Source organism: Petaurus breviceps, unplaced genomic scaffold (genome assembly GCF_028583685.1).
Source record: "Petaurus breviceps papuanus isolate PSGF00001 unplaced genomic scaffold, PetGlider_PUasm1.0 90808, whole genome shotgun sequence".
In the NCBI taxonomy this organism is placed as follows: Eukaryota; Metazoa; Chordata; class Mammalia; order Diprotodontia; family Petauridae; genus Petaurus; species Petaurus breviceps.
In genome coordinates this window covers 17,698,353-17,713,901 of record NW_027187349.1, presented here as the reverse complement: position 1 = coordinate 17,713,901, position 15,549 = coordinate 17,698,353, and the positions used below count along the sequence as shown (strand labels likewise).

At 42.1% G+C, this 15,549-nt stretch overlaps 1 non-coding gene across 1 annotated transcript; it reads left to right on the top strand.

Annotated features, from left to right (window-relative positions):
- Nucleotides 1-357: 357 nt before the first annotated feature.
- Nucleotides 358-429, top strand: TRNAE-UUC (transfer RNA glutamic acid (anticodon UUC)). Its single transcript has one exon. It is a non-coding gene; the product is annotated as a tRNA-Glu (tRNA).
- The last annotated feature ends 15,120 nt before the right edge of the window (nucleotides 430-15,549 follow it).

Sequence of the window (15,549 nt, the reverse complement as noted above, 5' to 3'; positions counted from 1 at the left end):
AAGGGATTCAGAATTATTCAAAGAAATCTCTGAAAAGCCTGTTTCTTTTGATTTAGAGTACTCCATTGCAAGACATGATCCCTCATACCCGTTGAGATCATAGGTAAAAGAGGAGGAGATATAAAGCAAATATTCACAGCTGCAAGTTTTGCAGCTCCTCAGGCGGAGCCCCAAAGTACCAGAGAATATGTAACTTTGCCTGAAGGGTCTGGATTGCAGGCAGTTCTGAGCTAGAGACATAGAATGTGTGCGAGGTGTGAAGGTTCAGGAAATTGGGGAAGGAAGGCTAAAGGCAGGTGATAATACCTTTCACTCCAGTTAGAAGACTAGTAATGGGAGGAATGCACCAACCGCGAATCCCTGGTGGTCTAGTGGCTAGGATTCGGCGCTTTCACCGCCGCGGCCCGGGTTCGATTCCCGGTCAGGGAATAACTTTTGCTTGAGTGACGATTTCTCGCTCCACCAAACAAGTGAAATTACATACACCCTCACCGTACTACAAGCAACAGATTGACTTGACCTGAAAACAAAGGCGGCACTCCCCCATTGACAATCTGTTGGGCAGGCGAAACTAATGGTGGTCTAAGGGGAGGATTCCTAAAGGCTCTCGATCCAAACGGAGGAACGCGGAGAAAGAAGAGAAGAGTTGTATGAAGCCGATTCACAGTGATTTCAGCAGATCCAGAGGTAAGATATGCTAAGAGTAGGAGAATGTCCACGACAAGGACCCCAAAGGAAAGCCAAAGGCTCCGTCATTCATTTATAGAACAAATCTTAGCTCGGAGAAGAACAAAGAAATGGAAAAAACCACCAAAAACGGACCTGCCCCCAGCTCCTCTCGCGCTAAACAAAAAGTTAAAAAAGAAAAAAAAAAAAGATTTAAAGCAAAGATCTTCGTTATGCAGGGAAGGAGGAAGAAGATACAGAAAAGTACCTTTCCTGGAATACTCTGAGGGCTTACGTTGAGAAAAAGTCAGATCTGTTTGGGAAGTCAGGAATGAGCTAGGGGTCTGAGAATAAGGGGCCCAAGAACGATGGTTGCTGGCCTTGGTAGAGCTATAGCCCTAAACGGTTCTGAGCTGGGATTAGAAGACTGACTAACCTGGAGGGCCAAAGTGGGAGACTATAATTTTTTTTTTTTTTGCATTCTGATCAGGTCAGATTTATTTTTTTTTAATTTTTTGGTCTTTATTAATTTGTTTGTTTACTTTACAAGATTCATTTCCACAATTTCTTGAATTTCAAATTTTCTCTCCCTCCCTCCAATCCCCCACATGACAGCATACAATCAAGTATAGGATCTGCAAATACTTTCATATTAGACATTAGTCAGGTTATAAAAAAAGATTGTATCAGATGGAATGAACAATGGGAAAGAGGAAACAAAACCAAACAAGAAAAAGAAAAAGATCAGGTAGTTTGCTTCAATCTGGATTCAGACTCAGTTCTTTCTAGTTCTTTCTCTGAATGTAGACCTCTCTCTCCATCATGAATCTTTTGGGGTTGACTTATAACCCTGCATTGCTGAAAAAGAGCCCAGTCAATCAAAGTTGGTCGTCAAACATACGTTGTGTCTGTAATTGCACACAAATTCACAAATTTCTCCTGGTTCTACTCTTCTCACTCAGCATCAGTTTGTATAAGCCTCTCCAGGTAAATATGAAGTCCATCTGCTCCTCATTTCTTATAGCACAATAGTATTCCATTACATGCATATACCACAACTTGTTCAGCCATTCCCCAATTGATGGGCATCCCCTTAATTTCCAATTCTTTACCACCACAGAAAGAACTGCTATAAATATTTTTGTACATATGGGTCTTCCTCCCACTTGTATGATCTCTTTGGGATACAACCCTAGAAGTGGTATTGCTGGGTCAAAGTGATGGGGTACCTGGGGTCTAGATCAATTTGTGAAACCAACTTGTAAAACCAGTCTGTTCAATTGTAACTGCAATTTGTCCTTTCCCACCCTTGAGATCTGCCCCTTCTCCCTATCCCACGCGCCACCTAGGCAACACCCTGTGACTCCTTTGTTCTTACTTAATCTCTTCATTTCTTCTGGGCCTGGCCCACACCCTCCTTTATCCTTGCCTTTTGTCTCCTTCACCTGGCCCAAATCTTATCTAAACTATCTCATGCTCCTCTTGGTCAGCTCTGACCTTTGTCTATGCACTGAGGCCCTTCCCTTCTGGTCAGCCCTGACAATGGCAGCCCTACCCTTTAAAGGTAAAAGCATGTACCCCTCTCACTTGCAGGTCCCCTAAAGGACTCTTGCCCGCTTCTCATGGAAGCTTAACAATAAACTTCTACAACTCTCACTCCAATTAAGCCTGAGACCTTGAATTCTTTCCAGATGATATTGCAGGTTTTCTAGTCTTAGATAAGATCAGAATTCCTGCTAAACCTATTGGGATCCCGTCCCTCATCACGAGGACAGGCCAGAGAAGATCCTTCATTATGAAGCCACCCACTTCCATTATCTGGAACTCTCCAAGTCAATTCAGAAACACTCAGTCCTGCTCCAAACGAGAAGGGCTGGAGCCAAATACCTGGTGGTCTACCTTCAGGGTCATTAGACTCTGCTTGAGGAGAAGGTAGTCACAAGTCAAGGAGAAGAGCAAACTGAGCAGAGTCTCTGGGGACAGGTGCCAGGCCGGACACCCGGATCTGGTACCAGGGAATGCCTTCAAGGCCATTAGAAGGGGGCAGGAGAGTCAGTTTGAGCAGGCCTGGAGAGAAAGACTTTCTGGTCTGGGGTGATGGCTGCAATTAAGGAGACCTGGGCCAGGTGAGGAGGTTTTGGAGGGGCAGAGGTTTGCAGCAGGGATGCTTTGGGCTGCAGTGGAAGTGGGAGGACCCCTGCCAAGGTACAGAGGCTGACTGCAATGAGCACTATGATTTGTGGAGATAGGGAGGCCAGGTCTGTCTGTTCCCAAGGCAGTTATCAGAGCTTCCTACCAGGCCTGGCTAAACTGAAGAAAATCAAATGGGCACTCAGACCTTGCTGTTTCTGGCTCACTAAACACAGGCTGACCAGGAGGAAGGCCAGCACTCCAGCAGCCTCCTCTACCAACCGGGATTTGTCCCCCTGGGCCCTTCAACACCCAACTTTTGAGAAGACACTCTTAGGCAGACATTCCATCCTTGTCCAGATCCCAGGAGTGGCCAACATTCTGAGTATTGGCCACTGAAGCCTAAGAGAGAGAGCACTGGACAAAAAGAAATGGAGGACTGAATTCACTTATCTATCGTAATTCATGAATGCAAACCTTCACTCACTTTTGTTTTTGTTTTGCTTTTTTGGAGGGGGGAGGGCAGGACAATTGGGGTTAAGTGACTTGCCCAAGGTCACAAGGCTAGTCAATATTAAGTGTCTGAGGTCGAATTTGAACTCCGGTCCCCCTGACTCAAGGGCCGGTGCTCTCCTCACTGTGCAATCTAGCCGCTCCCATTCATTCATTTTTGAATTAGTTTAAGATTCTCAAAACCCTGGGTCCCTAGAGAAACCTCTTCTTCTTGAAAAGAAGAGTGACTAAGAAGGTCTCAACCTGAAGCTGAAGACCTGAGCTCAACTGGATCAAGACTCTCCTTTCCCAATATCCATTTCTAACTCTGAATATCCTTCCTCCGTTAGAGATGAATAAAACCCCCTTTTGTTCACTGCTTGGCTGCAACCAAGTGCAATGGAGGAAGAAGGTCCAAAGGGACAGATGTAAAGGCTATGGGAAAGGTAGGCTGGGACTTGGAGAGGACGTGTCTATACAAGAATTGTATAGGTATATATACAGGTAAGGGATAAATGGGTCCCGGGTGGCATCTTAGTTCATCACACAGAAAACCGCGGTCAGACTCCCCAACGGGCAGCGTAACCCCCATACCTTTTTAACTTTACTTTCTGTTAGTTTTTCCTTTTGCTTGGCACCTAGGCAGCGTTGCAGAGCTCCTTCACTCTAGCTGATCCCAGGGCTGGGGTCACCGCGGCAACAATAGGAGGGAAAGGGAGAGCTGCCCTGAGGTTGCTTGACTCCTGCTTCTGACGTCTCCGGAGACTGATTAGCAGAGCCTTCTTGGCCAAGCAAAGGGAGCGGAAGGAAAAAGACACCGAGGCAAAGGAGGAGATGGCATTGGGCTGTGCCGGAGACAGGTCTCTGTGCGGCGGGTCACCCACTGCCTCGATGGCCTATTGACTCAGCGCGCTCTTAACTCCGCACTTTGTAACTGGTGGCGAGGCCGCCAGGAAAACGAACAGACCGCTGGGACTTCTAGGGCCGCCGCTGCAGCCTCGCAAGCTTTGTTCTTGGTAGGACAGGGCTTCTGAAGGAAGCCAAAAGTCCCGGTGGCTCTTCACAAGCCTGGGAATAAAACACAAGGGTATGTGGGAGTCGGGAATAGAAGGGCAAGAGTGGTGGCAGGGGACGTGTGGGAGGCAAGAGGGGACATTGAGCGAAGGAGAAGCAAATGCGTGGGGTGATTTTGACGTGAGGTGTTGAGATGGCGGGTTGGACTGAACTGGAATGTTAGAGTGGGTGTGTGGTGTGACTCTCTAAAAGGCTGGGAAAGCCAAGGGCAGTTACTGTGGTGAGACGTAACGGATCACAGGCTCTGATTTCCTGGGTTCTGCTGGGTTCATCCCTAGTTGTCTAGTGATTGGGAGTCAGCGTCCTGGGTTCGATTCCCGGTCTGGTAACGACTTTTTTCCTGTTCCCTTGTGCTAAATCGGGTCATTCTCTCAGGTAGTCATTTCCCACCCAAACATACAAATAGAACCACCCTCACAAACCACAACTAAGACTGCCTTAAATTGGTTCTTAAGCGATAGTCACTCTGAAACGATTTCACCAATCGGGTGCAAGTCAGCCTCCCCAGAGAGATGCTCAAAAAAGGAAACCGTTTCACATTTGACTTGCTGTGAAGCAAGGCCGGTAAAGCCTTCCCCTCCTTCTGTGCAACACCCTTAGGTTTTCTCTGAGAAATTTTCCCGGGCTGGACCTGCTCTCCAAGTATGAATACACACACACACACACACACACACACACACTCTTTCTCTCTCATTTTGAAGGGGGAAAAACTACTTTCTGACTTGGCCCTGCTTTCCAAATAGATTTGTTTCCATTTTTCAAAGCAAAAACCCCAGCATTCCTGACCAGTGATTGAACCCAGTGACTCAAACACCACTGGTGCTTATCAGTTCTCTTACCTTTTATTTTCTTTCCTTTTTCTTGTCTCCTCCTTCTCCCAAACCTAACCCCAGACCCTCTCCCTCTTCCTCTCGTTTGCCTGCTTGTTTGGCGGGTGTGGGCAGCAGAGTTGGTGAAAATGGGCTTTATGGTTTGCTTCTCGGTTAAGATTCTGCCTTACACAAACCATGGGCTAAAATTTATCCGGTTCTTTTTCGTTTTCCGTTTCTTTCTTGCCTTTTACTTTTCAGAGCCAAGACTTGTCCCTACAATGAATGACCGAAGCCTTTAGCTTCTTTTTTGAATCCTTGTCATTGTCATTCATTCTTATAGTCCTGGAATCTCTTGATTTTTATGCTTGAGTCGAACTCCTAGTTTTATGACTCGCCTTCCTTTGTGTCTCTGAATTCCTTCTGCTGATCGTTTCTTCCAGGGCCATAATGACATTCTACCACGGATTCCACCACATTCTACCACAGCCTTCAGCCATCATCAGCCCAATCTACAGTCAAAGGACTCTTCTTTGTTTCCTGACCATCCACCACTCCTCAGCAGCCGCTTTGAACATTTTGGTCTCTAAGTGCATAGGGAACTTGCTTTCTTTCTTAGCTTTCTTTAGATTGTGTGTGCATATATGGGTATAAGTGTGTATGAGTACCGGGTGAGAAACGGAGACAGATCTATTTGGAAAGGCAGGGTCAAAGCAGGAATTAGCCTAGTTTTACCCCCACTACTCAGAAGGCCTCTGCCTATCGCTGTACTAGTGGGGAAGGGCCACTCTCAGAAGAGGGATTCGAAGCCTCTTCTTCAGCAGACAATGCTACCTTTATGCTGAACCCCAGACAGCTCAGCCTACCTAACCTCTTGGCCCCAGCTTGGAGGCCTGCACAAGCTTCTACCTCCTCATTCTGTTACAATTCTTGCTCCCTATCCCCAGGCTTCCAGTAACCTCCCTGAGAGACTGAGGTGTGGAGACCAAATTTTTCACCTACAAGGCCAATCCCTTCATTCCAATACCAAGGCCTCTAGGCCGAGGCACTCTGGTGGGAACTTTTGTCCAAAAGATATTCAGGCACCTTCCACACACCCTCCCTTGTCAACAGAATCTGTCTGCCTTTCGATCGGACAGGAAGTTCAGGTACCCATTTCCAGGCACAGCCTTGGTGTCTCTGAGGAACAAGTGTTGCCCTATGGCTGGTCAGTCATTGAAAAGTCATTCCATTCCAAAGAAGGGGGTTAGGAGCACCCGAAGTCAGTCCTGCAGCTCTCTGTACATTGAACAGCTAGAGTGACTGGTAGCTACGGGCAGAGCCCAAGAGAACCTGAACTGGCCAGTGGCCTGCTTTCAGAGCCATTTGCCTCCCTTCCTTGCAAGGCCCAAGCTAAGAAGAGGGGCAAACCCAGAAGAGCCTCTGGAGACTCCAGCCAGGCTGGACACCCCAATTTGGACACCCCCAGGGAATATCTATGGAACCATCAGAAGTGGGCATTGGGGTTGGTTTGAGCTGCAGGGAAGACTTTCTGGGGTGATGGTGGTAATAAGGATGCCTGGAAGGTTTTTTGGAGGGAGAGAGAAGGAAGAAAAGGTTTGCTCCTCTGGACTACTGGGATCTGAGTGAGTGGGACAGGCCCAATAAAGGCACAGAGGCGGCAATGTTAGTGATTTGAGGAAACAGGAAGTCTGGTCCAGTGTGTCATCAGGGCTATGCTTATTGTGGCTTTGTCCAAGACCTATCTAAAGTGAGAGAGCAGCTCTGGACCCCAGGAGCAGAAGCTGACTGGGAAGGGATGGGAAGGCCAACACTCTGGCTGTCCCCTCAAATGAACCTTGTCTGCCATATGGGTTTAGGAGAGTCATTTCCAGGCAGCCACTCTGTCTTCCCTTGAGGCCCAAGAGCCTTCAACATTGGTAGTTCCCTACACCCAAGCAGAGGGGGGGAGGGGTAGGTGTTGGACAAAGAGAAATGGAGGGAGAACCTTGTCTCTCTTGCTTCATTTGTGTGTGTGTATACACATAAAGGCAGCTAGGTGGCACGGTGGATAGAGTGCCAGGTCTCAGACTAGCTCTGTGACCCTGGTAAGTAATTTCACCCTGTTTGCCTCAGTTTCCTCTTCTGTAAATTTAGCTGGAGAAGAAAATGGTGAGCCACTCCAGTATCTTTGCCAAGACAACCCCAAAATGGAACCATAAAGAGTCTGAAAGGATTGAATGACAACAAATAAATTTGTATTGTTCTCTTTTGTTTTTAGATCACCAACGTATACACCCCCTTTTCCCCCAATCACTTTCCAATATCCTGATGAGTCCCTGGGGGACCCCACACCATCCCCACCCTATGTCAGAGAACCATCTTTTATTTATAAAAAGAGGAAAAGGAAAATTAGCTAACAGCCTGAAATCAGCCTGACGTTCTCTTTAATTCCCCACCACTGTAAAGTGGGGAAGGAGGGGAAGTGGGGCAGGAGAGGGTCTGAGGTGACCTCTCATCAGTCTTCACTTGGGCCAAAACTAGATCATAATTTCACCACATTCAGTTTTCATTGTTTCCTGAGGGTCCTTTTATTGGCATTGTACAAGTCATCCTCCACATTTTTTTCCCTGTGTCCACTTCCTTCACTTTGCTCTTATTTTCCCATGCTGCCTTGTATTCTTCCTGGATTCATCTGTTTTGTGGGGGCTTCTAAATCTAAATTTTCTACATTACATTTTATTGCTGTTTTCTTTTCTTTTCAAATCACCTATACTTCCGAGCTATCCCTCTCCTGCCTCTCTCAAAGAGTCATACTAAGAAGAAAGAAGAAACTGAGTTCAACAACACTCACTGAAAAGTCTGAGGTTACATACCATCCCCACCCTCTCAACTAGACTGGAAAGGAGAAGAGTGGTTGTGGGCTGTAGCAGGTATCTTCTCATCCTGCTTCTTGGAGGCCTAGATGGATAATTGCAATTTTACCACACTGACCTTTCTTGTTTTGTCCCTGGTGGTTCTTTGCATTGTTTTCTTGGGGCTGCTTTTTTCCCCTTTCCATCAGTACACACGGTTTCCCATGCTTCTCTGTATTTATTATACTCACCATTTCTTCAGGTACAGTAACAATCCCTTAAAATTACTTACCACACCTGGTTTAGGCTTTCCCCATTTGGTGGGTATCCACTTATCCACTTTGCTTCCAATTCTTTGCTAGTCAGTAAAAAAAAAAATAAGTTTCTTTTTATGCACCTCCTATGTGCCAGTCACAGTGCTAAATGCTGATGATACAAAGAAAGGCAAAAGATAGTTCTTTTTCCCAAGAGCTCAGAGCCTAACAGAGGAGACAACTGGCAAAATGAGCAGCTATGAATATTTTGTTTTGTGTGCCCCTCCCCTTTTAATCAGTGCACTTAGTGAACCGGGGATGTGTGTATCATACCTAGCAACACAATACTTTTCATCAAAGGGTGTGGACCTTTTAGCAATTTCTTGAATAATTCTAAATCTCTAGAATGGTTGAACTAAATCAGAATATGACCAAGCATAAATTCCAGGGCCATTCTTTTCATAATCTTTCCTACTTGAACCATTCCTTTATTTCCTAATCCCTTTCAGTTGGTTGGATGTGATGTTGTTCACTGTTGCATTACTTTGATCACTACTTGAAGCATGCTTTCATTTTACTTTTGAGAACTGTGATTTCACAGGGTTTGACCTAACTTTTCATGTTTAGAGACTAACAAACCTATGGATCTTAGAAAGTGAAAATGTGCACTGGGGGAGGTTGTGTGTGGGCTGTCTATTAAGTTGCCAGCTACTGCATGGTAGAAAGTGGTTCTTCATCTGTTCTTAACCCAGGGCTACATAGAACCTCTCTAAATCTAACTCCCTTCTGGAGTACGGACAGCCAAGGGACTGCCCTCTAAAGCACTGGAACATCTCTAAGGAATTCTCCTAGCCCTAAACCTGCTGTAGATTCCCTAGACTTCTTTCCTCCTGCTGCTAGACTCACCCAAAGGGAAGACAGAGCCCCATAATTGGTGCCTGGTAAGAGGGACAGAAAATGGTATAGCCCACCCTTTGGTCAAATTCCCCTCCCTCCAGAAACTCATAGAAGTGTGCTTTTGGAGTGAAACTACCTGGACAAGGGATTGTTCCACCTGGTTTGATTAGGCCAATAAACTGCCCCTCCCACCTGTCAGTAGAGGATCCTGGCTCTTTCCAACTTCCCACCTAGAGATGAGACCCCTATCCCAACCCCAATACCACCATCAGCCCTTAGAGGGAGGCTCTAGGATTGAATGGAGTGGCCCCCTGCATGTGGACCATCATGGTGGTGGTGGGTGGGTAGGAAACAGTGGGTGACTGACTTCCCTTCCTTATCCCCTTTATGGACAGAGAGAGCAGGCCCTGCAGGGATGGACTAGCAGGAACCTTGTTAGCAACAGGAATTCACAATAGAAGCTATCCATTCTGCCATCCTCTCTCATTCCTCATGTCTGCAGAGCATCTCCTAGAAAATAGCCTTTCAGGAAACTAGCCACAACTTTCTCTCTTCCCACTTACTTCTCCAGTCCTCCTAATGTGCCTTCTCATCTAACCTGCTCTCCCATTGGAAAAAGAGGAAATTCTACTCCATCATCCCTTTTGATCTATCTTCAAGTTTGGACACCACACTGGTCACCAACTCTTCTTCTGACATACTATCCTGTCTTTGACCTCATTTTCCCTAACCTTACTGGCTTTATTCCTTATCTCCTTTAGCTTATCCAGTCCCTCTCACCATAGCTGTCCCTCTAGGCCAGAAGTTGCCAGACTTATTTGGCCTACTGCCCCCTTTAAAAAAAGTTACTCAGCGCCCCCCTGGAAATCTACTTTCTCTAACCCTTTAACAGGTTTTTTTTTGGAACTCTTCATCATTTCAAAAATATATAATTTTTAAAAATAATGAATCTTAAATTTAATAATTTATTTTAAGTTTGTGGGTTTTTTCCTGCACTGAAATTTTGATGACACAATATTGCATCATGTAACCATGTATTATTGTGAACAAATCATTATACACACATATTCCTGTCAATGCATGCTGGACTTCCTAACAACAAAAGACAAGCTCACCTGCTAACACTTGCAGTTGTATTCAACTCTTTATGATCCCATTTGGGTGTTTTCTTGACAAAGATATTGGAGCAGTTTGCCATTTCTTTCTCCAGCTCATTTTACAGATGAGGAAACTGAGGCAAACAGGGTGAAAGTAACTTGCCCAGAGTCACACAGCAAGTAAGTGTTTTCAGCTGAATCTGAACTGTCTTCCCGATTCCAGCTCCAGCACTCTATCCAGTAAACCACTTAGCTGTCCCATCATATAAAGAAATGCAGAATGTGACCTATATTTGGTGACCTATATTTAAACCTGAAGTAAGGGGTAGAGAAAATGATATCTCATGAAGCTCACTTTCCCTTGAATCAGAGAAAGGAAGACTGAATGCAATTACACCCAAACCCATACCTACTCACTTACACAAGGGCACAGTGATGGTGATATGGAAATACATTAAACTTAAAATTGAAATAGGAGGAGCCTGGGACAGGAGAGTGGGAGAAAGGTGTTAAAGAGGGAGATAAGGGAATAGATATAAGCATAACACATGTCATAACACTGTGTTCAAAGATGAAAATAAAAGGGGAAAGGAAAGGAAAAAAAGAGCAAAAACCTAGAATCTAGGGTGTGGCAAAGGGAACAGAGAATCTGCAATAGTAGAGGAAACAGGCCACTTCATTTATAGATCACAAATGGCAGGCAAACTCCCTCTCTTTTACCATCTTCTTATTTATTAAGAGGGGGTTGGGAACAAAGAGAGGGAAAAGTACAAGAGGACGGATGGTAAGAAATACAGATTTAACCATCATAACCATTATCAGGAAGGGAGTGAATTCACTCTTAGGAGTAGGATAGCAAAATGGGTCAGCAAGCAGAATTTAACAATACATTATTAAAATATATATATTTGAAACTCAAAGATATTCACAGAACTGAAGTGAGAGGCTAGAGAAAAATTATTATGCTTCAGCTGAACTCAAAAAAGCAGAGATAGTAATCATGATTTCCAATAAGGTTACAGTAATTATGGACATAAAAATAAGCTGATTAGCTAAAGTATGCTTAAAGATATCATATATAATGACTCAATATAAATATATGCACATATATTTATATATAATATAGCACCTAAATATTTAAAGGAAAAAATCCAATTACAGAAGAAAGAAGCCAAAAAAACTTAAAATAGTGGGGAGCTTAATTTACCCCTTTTATTCCGTGACAATCAAACCAGAAGATAAACAAAAAACTAGAGAAGGACATGAATAGAATCCCAGAAAAAATAAAAGTGCTAGTTCTCGGCAATTATTTTGAGGGGATAAAAAGGAATTTATATACCTCTGAGATGTACGTGACACATTTTATAAAAATTGACCGTGTATTATAAATCAAAACCTCTCCCAAAATGTGAAAAAGTAGAAATATTAAACACATCATTTGCTTATCACAATGTGATAAAAGTATATTCAATAAAAGGCCCTTAAAGAAGAATTTAAAAGTAATTGTAGTAGGTGAGAAGGACCTGAGTTCAAATTTTGACCTCAGACCCTTAACTGAAAATGAGCCATGTGAGTTGGGCAAGTCAACCCTAATAAATAGCTAACATAGTTTTTCAAAAGAGACAGGAAAGTCAAATTTTATCAATAATGAAAGAGAACTAAAAGTTTGAGGAAATTACCAGAAAATACTTTGCCCAATTATACTTTAAGAAAACTGGTGATTTGGAGGATGGATGAATATTTATAGAAATATAAAATGCTTAGATTAACAGACTAAGAAATACACTACTTAAGTAATCCAACATTGGAGAAAGAAATTAAACAAGCAATATATGAATTCCCAAGGTAAAAAATTACAGGATCAGATGGGATTATAAAGTTAATTATACCAAACATTCAAAGAACAACTAATTCTAATTTTGCACAAACTATTTACAATAATAAGAAAAGAAATTTTCCTTTCTATCTTTATATTACAAATATGATTTGGATTAACAAATCAAGGTGAAGTAAAGAAGAGAAAAAAAACAGACCAATATTCCTAATAAACATTGATGCAAACATTTAAAATGGAATATCAGCAAGTAAACTACAAAGAAAAAAAATAGAAAAATGTATACACTATTACAGACTATGTTTATAATAGGCATGCAGGGTTGGTTCAAAATGTAGAAGATTATGAATATAGTAAGTCACAGAAATGATAAAAGTATATGATTTTATTTATAGATAGCAAAAATACTTTTGACAATATCTAGCACCCATTTCTATTTAAAATTCTAGAAGGAATAAGAATAAACAAACCTTTCCTTAATATAATAAATATCTATCTAAATCCAAGAGCAAACATTATATGCAGTGGAGAAAAGTCAGAGACCTTTCCAACAAGATCAAAGGTGAAGCAAGGACAACCATTATCATCATTACTATTTAATATCATGCTAGGAATACTAGTGGTTGCAATAAGACAAGAAAGAGGAATCAAAGGTATAAGAATAGACAAAGTGGAAACAAAAGTATAAAATGATTTACTTTGGAAAAACCCTAAAAAGTTGACCAAATTTACTGAGGCAATTTAGCAAAGTTGCATGATATAAAATAAATTTACATAAATCAACTTTTTTGGGTGTCATTTAAAAATTCAGAAAAAGGGGCTAGAAAGAAAAATTCCATTGAAAATAACTAAAAAAAAGTCATAAAATACATTGGACTTTATCTACCAAGAGGCACCTAAGAGCTATATGAATCTAACTATGAATTATTTTTTTTTTACAAAAATACAAACCTAAATATTTGTAAAAACATTAATTGCTCATGGATAGGTCAAGTAGATATAATAAAAATGACAATATTACTTAAATTAACATATTTATTAAGTGCTGTGCCAGTCAAGATGCCAAAGGAATATTTTAAAGAACTAGAAAAATAATAACAAAATTCAAACAGAGGAACAAAAAGTCCAAAATCTCAAGGGTAATAATTACACAAAGAAGTGGGAAGGAAGGAGATAAATATTTTTCAGTAGTGTACATCTCTTCATGACTTTATTGAGGTTTTCTTGGCAAGGATAATGGAGTAGTTTGCCATTTCCTTCTCCAGCTCATTTCACAGATGAGGAAATTGAGGCAAAGAGGCTTAAGAGATTTGCCTAGAGTCACACAGCTGGTAAATGATTTAAACTCATGTCTTCCTGACTCTAGGCCCTGGTACTCTATCCACTGTGCCACCTAGCTGCCCCTATCAGTACATATCTATCAGTACCTAGCAGATCTCAAATTGTACTGCAAAGCAGTGATCATTCAAATTATTTGGTATTAGTTTAAAAAAAGAGAGAGACTGATTAGTGAAACAGATTGAGTACCCAACACACAGAAGCAAACAAAAGCAACAGCATGGAGGTTCAATAAACACAAAGACCCCAGTTACCAGGGGAAGGGTTTACTATTTGACAAAAACACATGGGAAACCTGTACAGAAATTCAGTTTAGACTAATTGCTCACCCCATATAATGAGGTAAACTCTAAAGGGATGCATGACAGAGACATAAAAATTCACATCATAAACAAATAAGAGGAGCAAGCAAACCACCTTTAGGATCTATGTATAGGGAAGAGCTTGTGACTACAAATAATAGAGAGGTATTTTTTAAAAGATGGGATTTATGATTTTTGATTTTATGGAATTTAAATTTTTTTGCTTGGACAAATAGTTAAATTAAAAATCTGGCTTCTGATTTCATCATTCCACTGAACCTGCTGTCTCTAAAGTAACCAATAATCTATTGATCACCAAATCTAATAGCCTTCTCTTAATCTTAGCCTTCTCCATAAATGCCAAAGACAAAATGAGAAGTCAGTGGACTTTGGGAACGGGGAGTCCAGGAGTTCGGTCTGGCCTCTAGCCCCTGAGGGAGAAGCGGCTGAACCAAGGCAGCCATGCAGCCGCTGGTGCATGGCTGCTTCAGAGCTCTTGGCCTGCAGATTGTAGGGGGACCAAGTGACCAGTCTGAGGGGTAATCACTCTTGCTTTAACCTGCTTGGATCTGGATTGCTGTGCAGGGTGGAGGTCCTGGGATTTGAGACAAGTAAGCCAGAGTGTGTGGAAGCTTCAGAGAGGGCAGCCAACTAATACCTCTGGTAGCTGAGAAAACCCCAGCAATTTGGGACAAAGCTGCTCTCTCTGGAAGCAGAGTTCTACTGTGGCAAAAAAGCTCAAAAGTCAAGCAATTGAGTGACAACATGAGCAAGCAAAGGAAGCAAAGCAAGCTCAGCAATCTGACTTTAGACTCCTATTTTGGGGACAAAAAGGACCAAATCATGGAACAGGAGGAAGACAGAGAAGTCAGATGCTTCCAAGAAAAATATGAACTGCTTACAGGCCATAGAGGAGTTTAAGAAGGATTTTGAAAACCAAATTAGAGAAGTGGAGGAATAATTGGGAAGAAAAATGAGAATGATGCAAGAAAATCATGAAAAGAGATTAAGAAAATAACACTGACTGAAGAAAATAACACCTTAAAAATAGACTAACTCAAATGTCAAAAGAGGCTCAAAAAGTCAATGAGGATAAGAATGCCTTAAAAAGCCAAATATGCCAGGTGGAAAAAGAATCTCAAAAACTCACTAGAGAATCATTCCTTCAGAATTGGATTGGAGCAAATGGAAGCTAGTGACTTTATGAGAAATCAAGATACTATTAAACAGATATAAACAAATGAAAAAATAGAAGACAATGTGAAATAGCTCATTGGAAAAACCACTGACCTGGAAAATAGATCCAGGAGAGATAATTTAAAAATTATTGGACTACCTGAAAGCCATGATCAAAAAAAGAGCCTAGAAATTATTCTTCAAGAAATTTTCAAGGAAAATTGCCCTGATGTTTTAGAATGAGATGGCAAAATAGAACTGAAAAAGATCCCCAAAAGAAAACTCCTAGAAATATTATAGCCAAGTTCCAGAGTTCCCAGATCAAGGAGAAAACATTACAAGCAGCCAAGAAGAAACAATGTTAATATTGTGGAAGACACAATCAGAATAACACAGAATCTGGCAGCTTCTACACTGAGGGACTGAAGGGCTTGAAATATGATATTCCGGAGGTCAAAGGAGCTGGGATTAAAACCAAGAATCACCTACCCAGAAAGACCGAGTATCATGTTTCAGGGGAAAATATGGTCATTCAATGGAATAGAGGACTTTCAAGCATTCATGATAAAAAAACTAGAGTTGAATAGAAAATTTGACATTCGGATACAAGAAGCAAGAGAAGCATGAGAAGGTAAACGGGGAAAAG